Raw genomic sequence first — 23,380 nt, 5'->3', positions numbered from 1 at the left:
CGACACTACCTTTTCCCAGTGACCTTGTAGCAGCAGTGAGAAGCAGACAGCAGTCTCCACTCGAGCAAACCTCCCACTGAAGTCATCTGGAGCTTCATCTGAACAAGAGCCGTAAGAGGGTCAAATGTAGGAGTGCGAGGCCTTGTGCAGGCTCTTTGCAGCAGGTGAGTTTCTCTCCATCGGATGCCGCTTGTCATGGAACAACGCAGGAGCCTTTTACACGGTCTGGAAATGTTTTTGCAAGTGAAACACCATTAAACAATCCAAACCCAACACAAAACAGGTTTATTGGATGATCACATGTGAATAAAAACGGTCAAACCCAGAGCAAACCCATGGAGCTGCGGCGAGGTGAACCCCCCCATGCGTGGCTCCCGGCAGGCAGAACGCTTTGCCTTAGGGCTGCAGGATCAGCCCCCCATGGTGCCCACACATTGTTCCTCCTCTGGTATTGATTATACCCAGCCTGAGACACTTGTAACAGGGAGGCGCAGCAGGGCGGGTGGAGGGATGGAGTGGCAGCTTTCTTTGGGAGCACGCTAGCCTTTGCACATATAAACCAAGCCCTTTACTCACGTGTAAATATTTGCAATTCCTTCTGGCTAGTTTTGCTTTCAAATGTTCATTAAAACTTTTCTCCCCTTTATTTTATTCATCTAGATCAGCCTTTGGCCAAGATCTCTCATAAAGTGCTGAAATTTGCCCTTGAGGCATCAGATGGAGTAGTCAGATTGTCAAATAAGTCTCCTAATTGAAGTTAACGCTGGCACAATATTTATCTTTTGAAAATAAACATTGCCAGCAAAGTTGCGGGTCCACCACTCTGTGTGCGCTCTGACAGTGCTGGGGAGCCGTGGACAATAGAGCAAAAGGGGGAATTTGATGTGAGGACTAGCTTAGAACCGAGTCTGTTAGCATATTGTTTCAGTGAAACGCCAAACCTGCTAGAGTTTATCAAAACAAAACCAGCAATAGCTGCTTTTTGTTTTGAAGTCACACGATAGCAGGTACAAGGAAGAAATACATGTTCTCTTTAAGCAATGTATTTGCATTTTTATATCTTAAAGGGTCAGAAACAGACATGGGAAATCAATAGCTCTCCTTGCACTGCATGAAATTAATCAGTAACTTTGGAGACACGGCATTGAAGAAAACAAACTGAATGAACAGCACATGGCTCTTACAGGCATCCTCGTGTGACGTTCCTGGTGGGTTTGGGGTGATAAAGGACTGAGTATTTTCCAGCACAGTGCCTGCAAGAAAACCAGAAGCAGAGCACAAGGCAAAGCACCATCTGACAATGCCCACTCCAAGATGAATTGGGAAGTGTGTGTTAGTGCAGCCGTAAGAAACCTGATAGCATATTGTGCCTATTAACCATCTGTGAGGGAAAAGGTCATAGACCTGGGTTTTGCCACTCACCTGGAGTGCCGTCTTACCTGGCTATCACAAATCTGACAGCTGCCTTCAGCAAAGTGCTTAAAATCACTGCTCCTGAAACACATGCCCAGCTTGAGTGGAAACGGGACACGTGCTTTTGGGATGTGCTGAGACTTCTGTGGGCCGCTCCAGTGACCAGACTGGACCGCTTCAGGTACCAAGTGATGTGTAAATGTAGCAGAACGTGCCACGTAGTAAAACCTCTGCTGCCTGGGCTTCCCTTTTTCCTGTTCATACAATTTACAGCTAAAATGCTGGGAGCTATTTGCTGTGTGCTGTTATTTTGAATAAGAATCTTCCAGGAACAGTTCGTCATAAATGCAGAAACCATGCTCCATAATAACTGGTTAGGTACGCCACCTGATCCTCTCCAAGCTCCCGAGCTATTTGGTTTTATGTAACAAATCCAGAAGTGATATAGGGGTGCGCAGCGTTTGCTATTCAGGTTCACATGACTGGCAGGTCTCCAAAATCACAGTAAGTGATAATTCAGATACCTGAGCTGAAAATTCTACTTCATTGACAGTGAGAGGGCTATTAGACAAACTGAAGCCATTAACAACAGGTGATCAGACAACCAGCTGCCATCAGGCTGTGTTCTGTCTAGGAAGCTCCCTGGGTACTCTGCCTGCATCTCCTTAGGCCCTGTGCTAGGCAATACCATTCCCAACCTGAGCTAATCCAAATGGTCTAAGACTGCAAGTGAAACAGCTTGATTTAAAATGACTGTATACAACAACTGTAATCGTGAATCATTCATGGTGGTGGTGGGGTGTCCTTGGTGCATCTCCTGCTGCCCAGAGGGTGCAGCTGCTCCATGTCCTAATGGTTTCAACCCAGTCCAACACAGAGCTGCTCCAAAGATGCCATTGACAATCCATGTGCATACAGGGCCTGAAAGGGCTCCAGGCAAGCCTGGGCTACAGTGGGGGAGAGTAGGAAGGTGATGTAAAGTTGTCTGTGTCCGTCAGTCTCCCCAGTCAAAGAACCCCTGAGAACTGAGTGCTCTTGCACATGCTACAGTAAGGACAGAGCGCTCGCAATGAGGATGAGTGACTCTGAGCCACGTGAAGGCCTGGGAGCTTCAGTTTAAAGCACTAAAACCCTAATGGGGCTCCCACTGCTAAACGAAACCTGCTGACTTTGAGGTGAGCAGAATGAGGCTTTTGTATCGACGTAATACAAAACAGGGATTGCCTGATGGGAAGTGAAGACTCACTGATAGCACAGGAGCAATAAAGAGCTGATCCTACTTCCATTAACTTTATTGGGAGTAGAACCAAAATATTTAAGTGGAGATTGGCATATCACATCTATCTAATCTAAAGTATCTCAGGATTTATGTTATGATATCAGCCCTGAGACAGACAGATGAAATAGTACTCCTACTATATTTAATTTATAATCTTCATCTCACTAAACTTGCACCTACCTATGGTCCCCATTACCAAAGTAGCTGAGTGGCTGCCAAGTATTTAGACATATAAATAAAATAGCAGAGACTATTTTGTTCTCTGCCTTCCTGCTTTTCCTGTAGTTTGTAAGATGCCCTGCAAGGTTTGCTCTTGTTCTGCTTAAGGTTTTGTGCGTAAGTGGATGGAACCAGAAATCTTTGGGTTGGTTTTAAACTTCTGGGGGAAAACAGATATGCCACAAAAGAGGTGCACATTTATTTCTGAATATATTGAGAGCAATTGCTATCAGAAGGGTAAGAGCAAGTAGTAGAATCTAGCTTCAGGAGCTGTGAGAATTTCATTGCATAAGCTCACAAACTTCCCCTGTTGGTTCACAGTCCAGACTGTTCTCACCAAAAGCCATGGGAGGTCATGCGGGTGGAAGGAGATACCTCAGTAAGCAAAGTCCAATACCCTGGACGGCTTTGACTATTAAGACAGACATTTGAGGCACACCAAAGGAACTTGTGTTACTGAGTAAATGGGATGCTGCGTTTGGAAGTTTCCAGAGCTTTCACAGGGCTCGTGCCTTCATTCCTAGATGTGATAAACAGCCATGGCAGAACTCCAAAGTCAAACAGTGCAGAGGTGTCCAGTCCATGTCTCCTGGAGGCGGCTGTGTACTTTTGACTGTCAGCTACAGACAGAAAGTTGATCACCAAGGACTGAGTAAAGATGTGCACTTCCCCTCTTTATAACAACATCCCTCCAGCCCTGAGCAGGCAGTGCTGCAGTGACCAGCTCTTCAGAGAGGTGCTCTCAGAGCACGTGGTGGTGGCTGTGGCTGGAACAAGACATCCAGTACCAAAGTTACCACTTCTTTGGGCCATGCTCTCAGCCTAGTTCTCACCGCGGTCCACGTTCATCATGCGGTGATCAGCAGCTGCATCTTGGGAGGGTTCAAGATGGAGCAACAGATGCTCTGAGACTGGTCCAAAGGGAGGAACACAAGACATTTCCAAGTGAGTCCTCCAAAGCTGGACAGAACTATATTTTCTCTTTTGTATTTCTGGCTGCTGCTAAGCTCATGAATCTCTGCCAGTGGATAAGCAGATAGCCCTGGACCCTTTTCATAATTGTTTCTGGATATATCCTTCCTCAATCTTATTCTACACAAAACTTCTTGAATAGCTCATTTAAGGAGAAAACACTTGAAAAGTATATTAGCAAACTCTTTCAGTGGGGTAAAACCATCAACATGGAAAATTCAAGTTTTCAAGAGAGCCATTAAGCGTGATTAAACCTTTAAAAAGGGAGAACAATGAACGCAGCCTTGTATTTAGCAATTTCATATCTTTAATTGTACAAAGATTTTCTTTAAAAGCACAAGCCTGAAAGGAAGCTGAATGTTACAGTATTTACTGAAGGAAAGCAATGAGAGAAGGCCTGTTCACTAGCTAATGGAGTGAAGCCCAGAAATAATGACAAAAAAGCGGTAACGACTGCTCTCCAACACAACATATATAAAAGAGGGAGCCATAAAAAGGCAACAATTCTTGACTTAGCTTTGAGTTTCACAATGACTGTGATTACAGATAGCAAGTCGAAGACCATATAAGCCACGATGAAATCTAGTTGGCTTTGCGATTGAGATTCAAATGAAAAAAACAAAAAAGCAACAGGGATGTTGAATCTGGGCAGCACAAATTTTGGATGAGGTATGAGAAATGGAAAGAAAGGAAGAAAGAGAAAGACCATCAAAAAGTTCAGCAGGAAATGAATATATGCTTGCTAGTTCCACCTAATAATAAACACAGCAGGGGCCAGATCCTTAACTGAATTGAACTGGTAATGCTGGTGGTTCAGCTAGTTCGCTGTTCCTGAGGATGTGAATATCACACAGTCACACACAGCCCAGAGTACTTTAGCCTGTGCCATGTCGCAGCATCTTTCACACACAGAGAAAACTTTGCCTATCGGGAGCTAGAATAAAAAAGAAAAAGGGAGGCTAAAGTAAAACTGATTAAAGCATACAATAATTATCTTTCTGATACATTTAATGCTAGTTTAATTATTAGTGCTACTTTAAAGAGAAATTATTTTGACACGTTTTAAGGACCTGCGTTAATTACCAGCTTTATTTTTCTTGATCAGTACTTTTAAAGAGCAGCGTTAAGATCTGATCTGCAGTTTCATGTGTACATGGCTTTCTTCATAAATGTAATGCTAAGAATATATATGCATGTACTTTTCCATGACAGAGGTATGTTATCTACCTCAGTTACAGCCTTAGGCACACTTTAAATTTCAGTGGGCAGCTTTCTATAGTGCTTTTAATAAATATTTTCCTTTATATTTCTATAATACCTTGAAAGTGCAACTTTTATTCAATCATTTCTTTAGAAAACAACAAAACCAAAGTTTTTAATACCTGTGGTTCTAGAGAAATAATAATTAAAAAAACCTAAACAAAACAAAAACCAACCCTGAAACTTAAAGATACAAAGTCCAGAAGACAAATGGAAAGAAAAAAAAGTACAGAAATTGTGTAAGTATAGAAACTGCAAAAGTATAGAAACGGCATAAGTATAGAAACTGCAACCTGATGGCTAGTGGCAGGAGAGCATCAGTCCAGTATTGGTGGTCCTGGGCAGGGGCATGTAATATATGGCATGCTACAAACCTAGCAAACTCCCAGGGAGGAGGATGACTGAGGTTTAATGCTCTCAGATGGAAAGATTGAGCATAACCGTATTAGCTCTGTGAGGAGTTCACCTAAACAACTGTATTGCACTTACACAGAGTAATATAAACTGCAAGCCTGTTGTTTAAATTCATGACTACTTGCATGAGCAATGAAATAAAACCAAGGAGTTGAGGAGGAACGGGGGGTAATGTACAAGTGGCAGCGTGCTGGTGGACAGAAGGACAATGAAAATGGGTACCATTTCAAAGACTACAAAATCCGGTTGGGAGTGTGTGACAAACATATGAGAAACTCTAATGCATACCATGGAACTAGCTGATTGCTGATGATGGCCATATGGGATATGTCTGATAGAGATGATCAGTGTAAAGGATCAGATGAAAATGCTGTTACAGAGCAGACAGAATTGCAGACTCATCCACTGAATATTTTCCTTTGGAAGAAAGACAACCTGGTGGACAAAGACAGATACAATCCCTTCTTCAGGTGTGTACTGAATATGAAGAGTGGTTTGTGAGCAGGATTGATAGCTTGCTGGTAGATCTGTTGGCTTAACGTGTTACCTGTCTCTCTGCAAAATCTTGCCTTATATCATGATAACGCTCATTAGAGCATCAGGACTGTAGTAATAATGTTAATCCTCTTTGCAGTAGTGAAATGATGGAACATATATACCCTTTAGACTAGTCTGGGTTATCCTGGGATATCCCAGCTCTCTCTGGACCAGTGTATAACTCAATGCAAAACAACCTGCTTAAACCGTGGAAGAAAGCTTTAGACCTGCTCCAGTATCGGGCATAATCCCTCTCTCAGTATGGGGCTGGACTAGAGACTTCCTGAGGTCCCCACCAACCAGCTTTTCTGTGCCTTGGTCATGATATCCCATCTCCAGTTAGGAGGGTGTTAGACAGGCACACACTCTTCAATGGTTGCCATCTACCCCATTGGTGATTTGATATTTCCTTTGCTTTGATTGTGTAAATAAGTTAAACAGAGATGATCCTGCAAAGATTATCTTGTTTTTTTTTGGCATGGTAAATGGACAACAAGCACTGAGACCAGAAAATCCCAGTACTGAATTAGAGCAGGTGCCTGAAGCTGGGGGATCCTTGCTTTGGGAGATGCCCCCCCCCCCCCCCCGGCACTGAGACTTACCAAGTGGGCATAGCTGTTAGAAGAGTCCAGCTTTGGCTATTAATTTTGTAACACTTACTTACATTTTCAATTAAAAAGATGGTTCAAGCCTAGATTGAGGACTCCTGATACCTCTGAAAATAACAGCCAAAGTTGAGCCATACTTCTGATTAGAAGCACTGCTAACTGTTGTAAAACAATGTACTGATACTTCCTGTAGGCACACTAGCTCTGGAAAATGTTGACTGGAAGCATCATTGCAAAGCTCTTGCCTCACAAATAAAGAAGAGGACACCCCCTGTAATTTAGATTTTGCAGCCTGCCATCAATTAAGTTGTATGAAAATCACTAGTCTGAATAGAGTGCTTGTGTGGGAAAGGTGAATGAAAATGCTTACAATGCACTACGTACGCTGAGGTTTTCTAATCAAGAAACAGTGCAAATACAGAGTTCCACTGTCTAAAATAAAAGCAAACTAAACCTGATTTCTCTGTGCCACAGTCCTCAACAATGGTAATCACATGCACTTAAGCAGGGTGATATTTTGTGATGACAGTGAAAAAATTACATCCTTACATAAATGAAATTATTGATTTGTGAATGCTACATCCTTGACACTCCCAGGACTGTGCCCTTTTTTTCTCCCAATGAAACACTTAGGCAATTATTCTTTATGCTTAAGGGAGGAACGCCTGGGTGTACAATGGTTTCTGCATTAGTGAAGTTGCCGTGATATCGTTTGCTGTTTGCCTCTACTAACTTGTGGTGACCAGAAGCCATTATATCCAACAGATACAATGGCAACCAGGAACATTACTCTCACAATACTGAAGAATGCAAATGCATTATCTCATGACCTCCAAGGATATGGTATGTGGCACTGCTGTTCAAAAAGTTTTGAAACTGGTTTGCGATGTGTTTATGTCTACTTGCTCATAGACAATTACTCCTGTAACTCGTTTTGTTTTGACCTCCGAGGGGAATGAGTGGCTCACATACATGATCCTTAAAAACACGTTCATATCAGGAGCAGGAGGGCTCGGAGGGAGCAGGTGGAGGAAGCATAAGAGAAATGAGCTATTGTGGGTCGGGAGTGAAATAAAAGCTTGGTCACATGGGAAAACAGCAAACAAGGCAGCAAAGCTGTTGAAGAGATTTTTTAGCTCCCCAAGGGACAATAATAGTTAAACAAAGGTGATTGAAAAAGCGCACCCCAGACCTCCACTAGCCGTTCACCAGTGGTGGTCCATCGTATCTTGTCCTTGTGCAAGCTGAGCCTCTCTGGCTCAAGGAAGGTGCCTTTGCTTAAACTAAGCCTGAATTTGGCTCAGCAAAGCAAGGAGAGAGGTGTACTACTGGAAGAGCACAGCGAGAAGCCCACACTGAAAGACAGGAACTGCCAGGGTGAAAAATATCCTGGATGGATTTGGCCACCAAGATCATAAATGGTAACTGTGCCCTGTGTCTACCACATGGGTGTGAGTGACCATGACTGAAACCTAGATCAAGATGACATTTGCATCATTTTTTATTTCTTTTGGTTTTCTCCTCATTATCTTATTGTAATGAAATGGTAAAACCATCTCCATACCATAATTGTGCCTTTCTTATATCAGCAAGTTGGCAAACAAATTTGACCTTCAGCCTTTGTTCTATTGTTAGTGTTTTTAGGGCCACTGGAGCCCACAGTTTCCTAGCTTTGCTTTATAATGCATGATTTAGAATAAAGCATTCCCAGCTTTTTTTCACCTTCATTTTGCTCTCACACACACATATACAGACATGATTCCATTTCTGCTGGATCCTTCTGCTTTCTACTGGTTCCTTCTCCTGGATCTTTTATCCAAGCAAGTTTTAAAGACCCCAAATGAAATGCTGTTTCAACATTATCACTGCCAACAGCAGCACAGAAAAATTCAACAGGTTGCTGCTTTCTAAGAAAATGCAACCAAAATTTGAGCTTTCTTACTTATTGCCTATTTGTATTCTCTGATATCTCATTGATCCCAAATCCAAAGCGCATCTTTGGCTGCCTATGGAATACTCTGGGACGACCAGTTGCCACGCAAGAAGTTGCTCTCTGCCTCCTGATTTCCCTGATGCTCTGGAGCAGGATAAATCCTGTCATGTGGACACCTGGAACAGCACATGCTGCTGGAGGGCACAGCAGAAACTCCATCAGCACAAGGGCAAAGGCGCTACAGCATCTCTGGTGCAGCACCTCTTCATAATCTCTCTGCACTGGGAGAAGTACGGCATCCTGGCATTCAGGGAGTGGGGAGAAACAAACATCTCCCATTCCCTCGCTCCTTTGAGGAAGCATATGAGGAAGGGACCCATTTTCTGGCTGCAGAAAAGGAGCAGCTCATAGGACCAAGGGCCTGGTGGAAAGTTAGCGCACATTTCTGCGAGCAACTGACAGAAAGGGAGTGCAAAAAAGAAAATGACATGGATTAGATCAAATGAAATCCCAATGGAAGTTCAGAGAAGTGCATCAGGCCCTCAATCCATGCTTTCTTGAATTGCCTACTGAAGTGCCAGCTACGGGGACCATTAGAAATGCCTACAGAGGAAGGCAGAAATGAGTATGTCCATAATGACACATACATCTAAAAATAGACTCAAATACTGTGAGGTCCTCTGTTGGATAGTTTCTAAATCACAGGTAACAGGAGCCACACAAGTGCACGAGCAGCCTGAGGAAGGTGGCTCCTTCGAGGCTCTTCAGGAACCCTGTCCCACGTTCAGAAAAACTACCATTGCACAAGGCTATTAGGGGCTGGGCTGTTTCACTGGGGCTAAGAAGTACTGCCAGTCAGTGTGCTTTTGGCTTAGGAAGGTATTACTAGAAAACTAGCCTTTAAGAAGGGGAACAAGCTTCTGCAAAATGACTGCCATCATGGAAACATTCTATTTCTTGCGACAACTCCCATGATACTTACCCTGCACAGAGGAGGATTAAAATATTGGGGAAAAACATTGCGAGAAACAGAAAACAGAAGCAATACTGATTCAGCAAAAGGGGAACATTTCCCCCATCTCTAAACTTCTTTTCTCATCTGACTGAAGCTGGATGCATGCACAAGAATTTTGTTGGACCAAGACTATTGTATCTGTGACACCAGGTCAACCTGTGGCTCAGGCAGTCGCTCATGCACTAAACTTGCATGGAAAGATGCTGGAAACCCCATAAGGAAACACGTTTATAAGCAAAACGACAGTATTTCTTTTTTCCTCATGAATTTAACATTACTTTCAGGTACAAAGGATGAATCTACCCTGTCTTGACTTTGTTTGAAACAATAGGCTTACTTTATTTGTGTTTCACCCAGTTCCACTTTGTATTTTAATGACAAAAATGTGGTTTCTACCACATTTTTGGGAACTTACCCACTACCAGGACCCTGCCAAAATGGTCCAAGCATGGACACCGAATGACTCGTCATTTCCATCCCTGTGCCAAGAGACAGCAGCAGTGCCTGTGAGAGCTGGTGAGACTGTAATGGCTGGGAAGGAAATCATTCCCAAGGTGTCCTTAGGAAAATGATGAGAGAGGCAGGCAGTAATTTGACATGAGAAAGTATGGGAAAGCCGGAATGGGTGCATCTGTGGCATTCAGGCAGGGCGTTTTTTGTCATCATTGGGTTTGGGGGCATTTTTAACACCCATATGGAAGGATAATGCAGTATATGGATGGCAGTGAATATAAGTGGCTTGAAAACAAAATAAACAAGCACTTGACCAAAGACACTTTGTGGATACAATTGCTAATCCAATCCAGTGGAGATGGGTTTCACAAGGGCCTCCTCTTGTCCTGAAACATCTTATTCTCCTTGTTAAAAGGCATTTAAAAGAACAAAATACTTTTATTAAAAATGCTTTTCAGGGCTAAATGACGTTAAGAGCATTTTCTATAGCTTGCATTGCTATTTAGGAGAGCATGTTATTTCTTTTTAATTTGCTCACTCATTCCTGAATAACTTTTCATAGGACTCCAGACACTGCAGTGTGACAGCTAAACCAAGGAGCATCGGATGCGATGGAATTGCTCTACAAGCAACCTTGCCAAAGGCCCTTTTGCTGCACAAAGCTGGCTCTATCTTTGTATATTGAGGGAGCTAAATCAATGTTAAATGCTTGGCTCTTTTCACAGGACAATGACCAGGACCTAAGCTTCGTCCTTCCTTTTTGATTGACACTTGAAACGTTGAGTTGGAATCAGCCAGAGGCACTGCTACAAGCTTGAAGCCTCTGCTGGGGATAACAACTGGTGACATCTGCAGAAAGGCCGACAAAAGGCAGTTGAAAGCCGTGTTTGTTGCTTTCCCCTCTCAGATCTCCTCTCTTTCATGGAGCTCCTTACTTGCTTTAATATTATGATTCAGCACCTGGCTCTTTTGAACCTTGCTTTAAACTTCAAAAGGCGAGGTGGTATTAACAAACATGAAACGAAAAAGTGGCAGTAGTTTGATTTACTGTTGTCGTCTTATCAAGGGGGTTTTTTGTCACCAGCTGCCACTTTCTGTCATCTTTGGAACCATTATCATTTCTCTAAAATCTAAAAGACTCCACTTAATAACAGCTTTGAATACAGGCAGGATCAGTAACCTATACAGTTCTGGGATGACAGAACCATCAAATGACAAGAAAGATGTTGCCAAAAAAAAAAAAAAAAACAACCTTTAAAAAAAAAAAAAAACCTAAAAAAAAAACAACCCAAAACCCAACAATAAAACAAATAAAAAAGCTGTAGTACTTCTAAGTGACCTTGATTTCAGAATTAAACAAATCACGCGCAATTCCATTGTTCTTGTTGGATACGTTCTGCACTTTCCTTGCAACATTTCTTTTTTGTTCTCAGGACTAAGGGAAAACAAAGCCAAGGCTTCCAGAAAAACTGCTCAGCACACAACAAGCACTTGGTATCACATGAGCACTGTAAGCTCCTCACTTGTAAAAGCGCCAGTGATAATTGCCAGTCTTGTTTCACTGCTGTCCTAATGCAGCAGCTTTCATTCAGCCTGAGATGGAGCCCTGAAAGCTGCTTCGCTAGGGCAGACTCACTGGTAGAAAATCTGTTTAACTCTCACTTTTACAGCACTTTTCCATGTTTCTCGGCTGTCTTTCCCAGTTTCAGAACCTGAAATACCCCTGCGCCTTGTCAAGTGGGTTTGCCCATCACTGCTTTCCAGGTTCAGGTAAAAGCAAGCAAATAAATGCAAACAAGTTTTTGACCACAAACCTACTGTGCTTTCTTTCTTGTCACCTCACTGTCCTCTATAGGAAACTCATCCTTGCCCCTTTCATTGGTTGTTTTATAATGTCATAAATGATGAACCTACTAGGAAGGAGAAATTCCTCCTGGTACCTTCTAAACTCATAACTCATTTGATGAGCATCTCATTACCAGCACTGACCTTTATCTTACAGAGATTTGAACCTTAACTTGTGCTTCTGTGCGTTTTGGTAGTCGCTTCTGCCTGTGCAAAAAGAGTGAAAATTGCCAAGGGGATCCCCTCTCCTGTCCCCAGCAAAGTGTTTTCCTTCCCACTAGCTATGTGCAATGCAAGGCAACAGGGAAAAGGCTGCTCCAAAAGTTTTTCCCCCAGCACCTCATTGGCCAATCTCCCTGCCACTGCCCACTGACCCCTTTCCAGACCCTTTTCATCACAGGAATCCGTGGTAGTTTAGTTTCAGCATCTCTTGCTAAAATGAGAATGAAAACAACAAAGTGAGAATCCCCTGGACTGTGAAAATGCTGACGGAAAAACACGATTGCCAGAATCCAAAGTTGATTTCTTTTGGATTGGGATATGACAAAACTCATACAAAAATGAGACGAGGATTGCTAAAAATACCCATTATCTTGTGAAGGAAGGCTCACTGTATAATCACAACGAGGTTTTCTCACAGAGCATGTCCACATTTGGAATTTTAGTCATTTTAACAAGTGTTAATTGCCACATGCTAACTAGCAGAAGTGTGTGTGTGGGGAGATGTTGTATATTTATTTGCTCCAGACTTGGAACATATTAGAAAGTAGGCTCTATTCCAGTTTACTGTCGTATGAATGAATGTGTTACTCAATTACAAATGGAAGATATCACAAGAAAATGTAAGTAAGGATCTTCCCCTGATATATTCCTTTGATGAGGAAACTCAGAATATATTTACCAGATCAGGTCAAGGGGAAATCTGGGCTTGGGCCTATTAAAGGAACAGGAACAGAAGCAATGTGCCTGTGTAGGGTGGAGAACAAGAGAGAGGTGGGTTTTTTCATTTTACCCATGAAAACCAAGAAATACTAACAGAAAGAACACGCATGGGAAAGCATTGGTGCAGTTGGATCAATGCCCCTAAAAGATTTAGGATGAATGCAGAACAGCTGATGACCATATCACATATGTACACATATATATCAATATAGGTATAATATACTTGTGCAATTCAATTACTATATGGATAGTATATCCAATCATATATATTTATAAATTTAGCAACATATATGTATTTTGAACATACAGGAGCTGAATTTTGGCTTTATAGTTTCCTTGACAGATTTTGGAAATGAGAAAAGGGAGATTGGTATTTTCTTAAAATCACTGATGACATAATCCAAGATAAATATCTGCCAGACCAAGAAAACTGAGAGCATCAGAAGAACGCAAAGGCGTAACCCCCACGTCTGATTTATACCTCTATAGTCTATAGAAATTGCTTAGGATAAATTTCCAGAACAAGAAAGATGCGCAGCATTAAAAGAATCCCAGGCACTCTACCAGGAGGTGTTCAGTGCTTAGAACAAACCAAAAAAGGGGACTGGAGGGTTACATGGAATCTGTGATGCAAGATGGAAACTACTGGTGTTGGAGGAATACCTTCAGAAGGAGCAGCTTGCTGTGTGGAAAGAGTCACAGAACTGGATGGAAATGTCCCACTAGCCTACATTTATTTCTAGATTAAAAAAAACCCATCAGACAACCAACCAAAAGCCAAACAGAAGCATTTCAAGGATTCAGCCAGATCCAGAAACTCTGATGTAAATTTGCAAGTAGTTTACTCAACATGCAACTACACCCAGGCAAATAGAATGAGAAAAAAGTAAGACATACAGATCTGTATGAATTAGCTTTCTACGTAGTCCTCTGCATACTTGTTTTTAGGAGAAGCAGTGAATGGAGATTGTTTCTTCAGAGAGAATGAGGATGTGGATCTGTTTCAAACTCATGGCATAATATAAAGTATTTTAGAAAGAAATTACTAGAATAAATATCCTGTAAACCTGATTGGATTGATAGTAAATACATAAGGAATGAGATTAATAACTGAGTTCAAGTATATATCCAAAAAGAGTTATAAATTCTTCAGAGGGAAGTCATGCACACAAACCTGCCAGTTTTAAAGAGATCGCAAACTTAATAATTTGCTTATTATTTAGTGGGTTTTCAAAACTCTGCTCATAACCTTCCTCACTGTAAATTCCATTAAAAGAAATGTAAGGAACTTCTAATGTGGTTTAGTAAGTGACAAACAGATATGAAATAAAGGCTAAGAGCAAGTAGAAATCATCATTTTAATGGTGGAGTGGAGGTTACTGATGTGATTTGAAGAGGACTTGGCTGTTCTGTACATCCATTAATCATGGGGGAAAGGTGCGAACTCCGAAATAGCAATACTTTCTGACAGAAAAGACACTGGAGAGCTGCAGCAAAAGCTGACTGAAAACTGCCAAAGAAACTCACAAACTGAATGCTGGGGCTGGGGAAAGGCAGGTGAAATTCAGCGTTGGTATTCATAAAGTAAACAGGAAAAAATAACTCTGAATGCACTGTTGTCATTCATGGAGGAGATCTTGGAGTTGTTATAGATGCTGTAGAGTCATTCACCGAAAAACCTCAATTCAGCACTCGGTGATAGTCAGAGAGAAAAGAACAATGTAAGGAATCATTGAGAAAAGAGGTGAGATGAATGCCAGCAACAGGGGGCCACATCCTGAGCTGAGAGCAGCTCTGCTCTTCTCCTCCAGAATAAAACCCACAAGTGTAGGAACAAAACAGTGTGAGGAAGGACAACAGAGGGGAAAACAGTGAAGAATCTTTTGTCCTGGAAAATGCATAGGTTTAGAAAACTCTAAAAAGTACAAAGAAGGTGACTATGGGATAATGATGATTATTATTTCCCAGAACATAAGAACTAAGATAACCTGATGAAGTGAGAAGGCAGCAGAATCTAAAGGAATTACTTTAACATGCATCGCTCTTTTAAATCTTACAACTTATTCCCAAGTGATGCTGTAGAAGCCCAGGGTATAAATGGCTTCAAAAAGCATCCTCACAGGATGATCTCTAAAGTGAAGACCTTTATTTGTTCTTTTTTTAACAGTTATCTTTGGACAGTTAATTTGTCCTTTATAAATATACCTTTAAACATTTATGAGTGTTAATACGTTAAACTGCACTGATTTTATCATCTGCGATCTTCCCTGTGTCTATATTTCAAGCAGCAATTACCCTTTCTCAAAATTTGCTTAGAGAACTTCAGCTTTCTTCGGTATGTATGAGAATTAACTTAAGCCATCCTTTGGAAACTGGAGTTCTACCTAGCTTTGACTGGGTTGCATGGGTGATTTAAGACTGTCCAGTCTTCAGTAAATGAAGGGCATAAGTAGCACATTTTAAAGGTTTTTTTCTGACACCAGTAAGTGTTTGCAGAGTTGAGTTATAAAAAGCCATATTCTATAATAGCAATAAAAATGACGATGCATTTACTTTTCCAACTGCTTATGGACGGTGATGCTGTTGATACTTTTCCTTCCACATATACCACGATATTAATGGAGCACTAAACTCATCACCCCTTCTCTCAGCTTCCAGGCTGCTGCAGACGTGGCTGGGCCAGATGAAATGAAGGGTTTAGATACCAACGAGTCAGGAATTTCAAAGCCCGAGCTCACAACAGTGCATTGAGAGGTCAGTGCTCCAGGAAGATGCTCTAAAACTTCTGCTCACCGCTAATAAGAGTATGAAGCATGTGTTTGCCTGAGCTCTACTGCCATCTCTGCACCTGAATACCCCTCCTCATTTCAAGACCTGGGTCCCACCCTAGAAGTAGGCACCTTCACAGTTTTGTGACAAATATCTGGCCACGAAATGCAAGATCTTTGTTCAGTGCATTGCCAAAGTCAGTTCACATCCTCATCCTGGGAAAGGGTCCAGTGCACCAGGTTATAGGCTAATGTCAATTCACCAGCATTCCCCCTAGGGAAAGGGTGCCAATGGGAAGAAAGGAAGGCAAGATTTGTGGGACTAGAGACAAGCAGGCATAGAAGTACATGGCTCTCCTTCCAAATGACCGAGGCTGCAGGGAAGAAGAGAGATGTTCTGGATTTTCTAACACTGCTTAAGCATATAAATTCATGGGTTAAGACAACAAGAAAAATCCAAAAGACTAGCCCTGCACCTTCTGCCCCATCCTCTCCATCATCCAACATGTCGTACTTGTCATCTCTTCTCCTTTCACTGGCTCTGTGGGTGACCCCATGCACCATTTTAAGCATGGCATAAGCACCCCATCTTGAAACCAGGGAGAGAACACTAGTGTAGGTTACTCCTTCATCACTACATCATGGTGCAAGGGGACTGTTTTGGCAAGCAAATTGGATGGGCTAAATCCCAGCAGATCAGTGAGAGAACTGTAGGTTACTGCAGAAAAGGTAGATAAGCCTGCCCATTATGTGATCACCTTTCCCTGAGTAAATCTATGAGTAGACCTGTACAACACCCTGGGAAAGCAAGGTGACATTCTTTCCTCCTTTCCGGATGCCCATAGCTGCTGCATGTGGGCTGGATGCCTCACCATGGAAATCAGAGCAGGTCTGTACACACAGGAGTGGGTTGGCAGCCCTCAGGCAACCCCAAGGTGAAGCAGCAGGAAGGTTGGTATGCTCAGGTGCTTCCGAGGTGGTGCGGCTGCTGAGTGCAGAGGTTCACGATGCAAGGTACCTCTACATGTCTAAAATCTTGCTGTAGCACTTGTTGAGGTGCATATGGTCTTTGGTTTCTTCCCTAGCACTGCAATTAGGGGGTGTTTAAACTGCACTGTACCATCTATAAAAAGGTGTGCATGATGCATGTTAAACAACAGGGTCAAACATCACAGTCAAAATCAAACAGCACTTCCTCATTTCTGGGCATTGCACATGAGTAACAACATTGGTGGGTGGTGGGTGGGTGGTTTGTTAGGGGGAGCTGCTCTGGGGTCAGTATCAGTGCTGGCCAGCTTAAAGGTACCTTCTGTTTTTATTCACATCTGCTCCGTGTGGCTGATCTCACACTGAGGTGAGCTCCACAGTGCGCTGAAATCATGCGTTCCATCGGGAAAACTCCCTCGTGCACGTGCTTATTCCTCCAGCTAAAAATATCCCAAAGCAAAACCTCCGAAATGGCACCCTCCTCTGGCTCAGCCGCACCCACAGCCAAACACACTTATCTGGGAACCGCAGCAGCTGAAAACCACAGGAAACTTCAGAGCAAAACAAATAGGGCTGTGATGAATGCACGGCAAAGCCCTGGAGATCCCGATTCCTGTCACCCGACTGCAGCGTTATCAAGAGTCAAGAACTGGGGACTACAGGACTGCCCCCAGCCTGAGTGCCTTCCCCTTGGCCAGAAGGGAGCTGTGCATGCTGAGCCAGTCTTCCCCCATCACAGCAATGAAAGCCAGGACTAAAAAATTCCACTTACAGCACATACATTCTGCAAGGGTAATCCCCAGGATACAGACGCTTCCAGCAGGCACATGATTTCTGCAGAGATTGCCACAAAACAACAGATCTTGCTGTAACAAGGTGAAGCATCTGTAATTCAGAAATGTCTACACGTATACAACAAGGTTTGGCAATTCTCAGTGTCCATTCATCGTGTCTCACCCTCTAGCAGAGATGCAGGGCTCAAAGCCTCCTTGCCATTTCAACAACTGCTTACTTCTATGTAATGACTGAGGACCAAAGGCTTGCTGCTCTCACTCCCAGCAAACACACAAGGCATCGGCCATGTGGTGGCAAAGTGCATGAAGCAAGACTGCTTCACCTTGCGATACGCCTCTTGCTCTCATCCACATAGATCCTTTAAGGCATTTAATAAGAAACTGCACCCAAAGGAAGTTCCCAGAAGCCGTAAGTTTTGCCTTGCATTTTAGCCTCAAGATGATGATACTCCACCAGGAAACGGAGCTTCTCTAGAAGTCACTGAGACCCTTTTTCAAGTAGGCACAGTTTGTAAAGCACATTGTGATTTGTCTTCAGACCAGGGATAGACTTTGTTTTCCACATTCACCGTGCATTGCAAACACATGCACGTGAGCACCAGTCCCCCTGCAGCACTGAGTCTGAGCAGCACAGGCAGGTGGTGATGGCTCATAGTCACACTCTCCTGCCTCTAGTCCTGAAGCTTGTGACAAAGCTCCAGGTCTGGCCCAGCAGACCTGATGCACAGTGATGCAGCTCCTGATGTTCCCGTGTGCTTGTAGTACCTGAAAGCAGAAGCAAGACGAGATTTGTAGGAAATAGGCCAGAGCAGAACGTGCTTATTCTCCTGCAGCTCCCACTGCGATTCATGTGCCTGGCAGAAGGCTTAATGCCTGCCCCATGCTACTACATGAGATGCTGTGACCTGTATTGAATTAATCTTTTCAGCAATGCCCCAAACCTGTTGAGTTCATTGTCAAGCTAAGAAGTGACTATTTTGCCCATTTTAACTGATTTTACTTTGAAGCCCAGCACAAGACTTGGAGCAGATTAGATAGCAAAGAACCAGCCACCTAACCAGTCCCAGGTTCACTTGGAAGTTGTATGCAAAATGGCACAAGTTTGGAGATACCAGATGCTTTCCATCTGGGACTCAACACACAACTGGATGATCCACACAACCCGGCATGCTCATAGGTGTGGGGTTTTAAATTTCCAGGCAAATTAACGCCAACCAGGAGGTGACCTTTCTATTGGCAGTAGACAACTGATGCCAAAGCCTGAAAACCCCACAAGAACTAAACTGGCCACCTACTAGATAAGGGCTGAGGCAGAGAGTCTTTAACATTGTGGGGAAGTTGCCAACGAAGCCACTTCTTGTGCTGGTTCATTCTGCATCTGTGAAGCAGGCTTTTGGTCTCAAGAGCTGTCAGCTGAGAACTATTCACAAGCAGTAAACTTGATTCCAAAGGAAAACAAACAGAAGACAGAAGACATTTCAAGTGGCTTTAGCAATGCGAGACACAAAAAAGTGAGAAAAAATATATAGCCATTTCTCACCACCCTTGTGCTTACAGGATTCCAATGCTGCTTTAGTTGGTTTTGGGTGAAAGAAAAACATTATTCCAAGACAATGAAATTTATGGTCTAGTGAAAGAAAGGAGTCAGCTATGTGACCTCCTGACATTTCATGACCGAGTTGTTTGGGGACATATGGCTTTTTCTTTTTCTTCATTTATCTCAGTTTTTTAATCACTTGTCATATTCTAATTCCAAACATTTTGCTGTTTCAAAAGCCCCAAGCCATTATCAATAACATTAGCCAGTTTGAGCCAATTTTAACACTACCAGAAGAAATTATACTCCTATCCAGAACCCTTTTTTCTTAGAGCTTTTCAACGTGGAGGAGTTTGCTGAGGCAGATGAGGGTTTTGAAACGGAAATATGCTAAATGTAGGCAGCCAGCTTCGTGGTTATGGGTGACCTGGTGAGCCCAAGGGGCACTTTCTACACTGCCACCTATGAACCACAGCTGAGAAGCACCAAGTCACAGAGCAGTGAGGATCGCCTCCGGTGAAATATCTCAGATAAGTAAAAGAGGTCAATTTAATAACCTAGATTGCCCTCAACTATTAAGTCAGATTAAAACGTCTAGCCCCTCCAAAGCTAGAATTGAGGGCATTTTGTATTCCCCACCTGACCTTTTGCAGAAATGGGGGCCATCTGCACATCCTGGGCCCTGTCCAGGTTCATGCTCCCAGTGCCTCAGTGTGGGGATGTTTGGATTTGGTGCTTTGGTCCCCATTTAATTTCAAAAGAAGTAAAATGAAATGATCTTTTTTATCTTTTTCTTTCCATTTGGCCTAATAAGCTCTCCATATTCCTAAATTACCATCTCTTTGCATGTGTTCTCTGTAGAGCTGCCAGTCAACGTCAAATGAGGGGTATAAATCAAAACTCTGGTTATGTTCTGATAGCATTATATAGACTGGCAGAAAAACACAGGTGAGCAAGTGTCACATCTACATGAGAGTTTTTTTCTCCCTTTTTAAATTGAGACATCTGTCTAATCTCAGTACTTCCCAGTAAATGAATATAGGCACCTCCGAAGCTTATCTGGGCTTGATGTTAAAGAAAAACATTTCTATGGGCACATTTGTACCTGTCAGCACTTCCTGCAGAGTTCTCTCTCTCTATATATATTAATGGGAGTGACATCAGAATGATTAAAATGATTGTTAATGTTAACACCGCTTTAGTGCCCGCATTACCCCCTTTTTGAAAGGGAGACTTTCCTTGAACCCAAGTGCAAGTGGGGTTTGGATTATTCTTCCAAAACTTTGAGGAAACCAGGGAAGAACAAAGCCAAAGTAGGAAAGTCAGCAATGCATATTGCAGGAGGTTACAGATGCATACATCTATCTCTATGCTGGACTGATAAGCCTTCCCTGAGCTGTTTCTGCAAGGCAGTTGTTTAATGCTGAACAAAAGTACAGCTAAGACTTTCCTTTCCCCACATCCAGCGGCATCCACACTCGAGTGAAATGCCTTACATGCAAACCCAGCCCACTCAAAGACATCTCAACCTTGACATTTTGTTTTCTTTTTGCAAAACCCTGGTTTTTTACAGCACCACTTGCCTGGCATGCTCCCACGTGAAGCAGAGTTATCAGAATAATAATTAACAGGCGCTCATTAATTTAGGATCAAACAATACCCCCCAATGAAGCAGCGCCCAACCAATGTGATCCCTTAAAGTGAGGCGTATGCTTTTCTTACACCTCGTGGCATCTAATCTGCTGTAACCATTAGGCACCGAGCTGACCGTAAAGGCCCATATAACATTGAGTCAAGGACAGTTAATGGATGCCGGAGCACAAACAAGAGTGCTCCAAGCATGTCAGTCAAGACTAACCTGAGGCAAAAACATCAAAATGCAGGTTGGAGTTTTGACATTCCTGCAGGCTCTGTACGCCTCGCCAGTGAATTTTTAAAGTCAATATCCCCCTCCTGCTCGCGAACACTTTCTATCTGATGAGTAGCAGTAATGTGGATCTGATTGAACTGTGACTAAAGTCTGACTTAAAAGGCAGCTTTGAATGTGTGCTCGTGTGTGCGTGTGTTGTTTTTGGGGGGTTTTTTATAAATGTCTGTGATAACAATAAAGACAGTTTACACAGATTATCACAGGCTGTGTCTTTAGACTTCAAGGTTATATGATTAGGAAATTAGAAAAGAGATGAGATTAGGAAAACCACAGAACATTTGGAAAAAAAAAAAGAAACCAAAACAAAAAGAAAGAAAGCTTTTTACAAATTATCTGTGTACTGCATTTGCACAGAATCTGATAGATAAATCTTCTCATATTTGGAAATGGATAAAAGCTACAATGTAAATAGGAGGAACCGGCTTGGGAGCACACGCCTGGCAAAAGCTCAAAAAACATATTAAGTATTCTAATTTGCTTAAAGCTTACTTATAAAAAAATGCATATTGTGATATAAAATGTAATGATTTCTGCATGGAAATGTAATGAGCAATAATAATTGCTCTGGATGGGCATAGTACACACTGTTAGAAAGTGAGGACCCTCTGCCTTCAGATTTCACATTAAACCTTTATTTTCTTTTTCCCTTTTGCACAGTGGAGCGAAATGATTAAGGCAAATGGACATAAAATTTAAGCCAAGATCATTCCTAGTATTGGGTAATACACGTGAGCACATAGGATGCCATAAAATTGGGGTGGTGGCAGTAATAAACAGACTTCCTATTACTGGAAAAGAAGGTGTGTTTTCAAGGGGAAATTGTATTAGCTGAAGTGGTACATTAGTATTTAGAAGTCCTAACCAAAATTTCCAAGCAAGCCATAAAACTTGATTAATTTAGGAAGCCAACATTTTCATGCATTCTTTGGAGAGCTTCTGAGACTGCACTCATGGTGAACATTTTAATGGGGGTCATTTTGCTATTAGAGCACATCAGTGGGTGAGCCATTTGATGTGTTTTTCATTTGTCTTGTGACCTTTCGCTTGGCACTGTCCTGTTGTTTCTTTGGTTGTAACTTTATTAACCTTTTAATTTTTCCTGGACTTGAGATCATGTGTGTTCCAGCGACATAGCAGCACAAATATTTTGCATTAACTGCACACACCTTGGGCATAGCTTTTTTTTTTCCTTTGGCTCTTGGCTTCGTGAAGCATTGCTATGTCCTATTAAACAGCTGTATTTCAGCCCAGAGACGGCTGCCTTCATCAGTTACCTCAAAAGTATACAGCTTGTTAAGAGCTCAGATTCCTCCGGGTCCCTTTGGAATGCACTGTGCTATTCAATAGATTTCTAAATAGTTTTCTCTGCCTGCAAAAAAGAAAGGTGGAAAAGTCTTTAGCTAAACCTTTATGTACTGCCATTACTTCTCTAGGAAGTACACTTGTTTGACACTGATTCTTTTATTCTTTTTAATGTTTTTCCTTCACATTTCCTACACCCAACTTTAATCAGATCCAGAGAAAAATGCCTTTTTTTTTTTAAAGAAACAAAAAGTCTGTGATAACAATAAAGGCACTTTTGTTTTCATAAAAATGTTTTAACATCTTGTGCAAAGATAGTTTGCACAGATTATCCCAGGCTGTTTCTAGGCATCCATGAGGTTACCACTGAAGCTTGTGTTCAAACACCTCTTTTGCCTGCCCAAAGACCTGTAGTGCAACGAAAGAAACAGAAATGAAATTTTCAAATCCCAACAACTGTTTTCTGGGTTAGATTCTTTTTTTCTTCTTTGTGGTTTTCTCTCTTGCATGAGACTTGGCATCGTCTAATGATCTCGTGATAATGTCATGGCAACTCGGAGGAGCAGAGACCATATTAAGATGTCACTCTGATGGCAAAATGAGGGCAATTGAAGCCTGTGGAGACTTTATGACAAACGATGGCAACACAAACTCAATACAAGTCTATACAGAGCACATTATCATGTCAAGAGAACAGTATAATCTAATAGATCATTTATGTCTCTAACTTCTATGAAAGCGATGTTGATACCTGCATATGGGAAGTACAGTATCGAGGCAGCAGTGAAACAAAATCCGTATCTGTTCTTACCTCCTCTCTGAAATATTGTTTATGCACTACGACACTGCCTGAGCATATTAAAACGCACCAGGCCTTTTTATCTTTGATTTGTTTACAATGAATATCTTTGATTATCTTTGTCTTTCATCACTTAATTAAAAGGGAAAAGAAAACACCAGAAAAATTCAATGACTGCAAAGTGTGCAGTAGTGGGGAAATACAGTCCTAGTCTTGACAGAACAGCCAATGCTTCTGGTATAACGCCAGTCTCCGAGGTGCCACCTGGTCCAGCATGGAGCCCCCAGACCTCACAGTGTGTAGGAGGTTAAGGCATCCCTCTTGGCTCCATTCATTATGCTGGGGAAGGGCAGCATCCTGCCATGCTCATTTT

At 42.3% G+C, this 23,380-nt stretch overlaps 1 long non-coding RNA gene across 1 annotated transcript; it reads left to right on the top strand.

Moving 5' to 3' along the window:
• The first annotated feature begins 1,452 nt into the window (after positions 1-1,452).
• On the top strand, positions 1,453-11,390 carry LOC133280494 (uncharacterized). Its single transcript, XR_009747186.1, has 3 exons — positions 1,453-1,594; positions 7,468-7,545; positions 10,666-11,390. It is a non-coding gene; the product is annotated as an uncharacterized LOC133280494 (long non-coding RNA).
• The last annotated feature ends 11,990 nt before the right edge of the window (positions 11,391-23,380 follow it).

Source organism: Pezoporus flaviventris, unplaced genomic scaffold (assembly GCF_033815535.1).
Source record: "Pezoporus flaviventris isolate CSIRO_AGI_PZ_B2104156 unplaced genomic scaffold, CSIRO_AGI_Pfla_v1 ptg000083l, whole genome shotgun sequence".
In the NCBI taxonomy this organism is placed as follows: Eukaryota; Metazoa; Chordata; class Aves; order Psittaciformes; family Psittacidae; genus Pezoporus; species Pezoporus flaviventris.
This window is presented reverse-complemented; position numbering and strand designations above follow the sequence as displayed.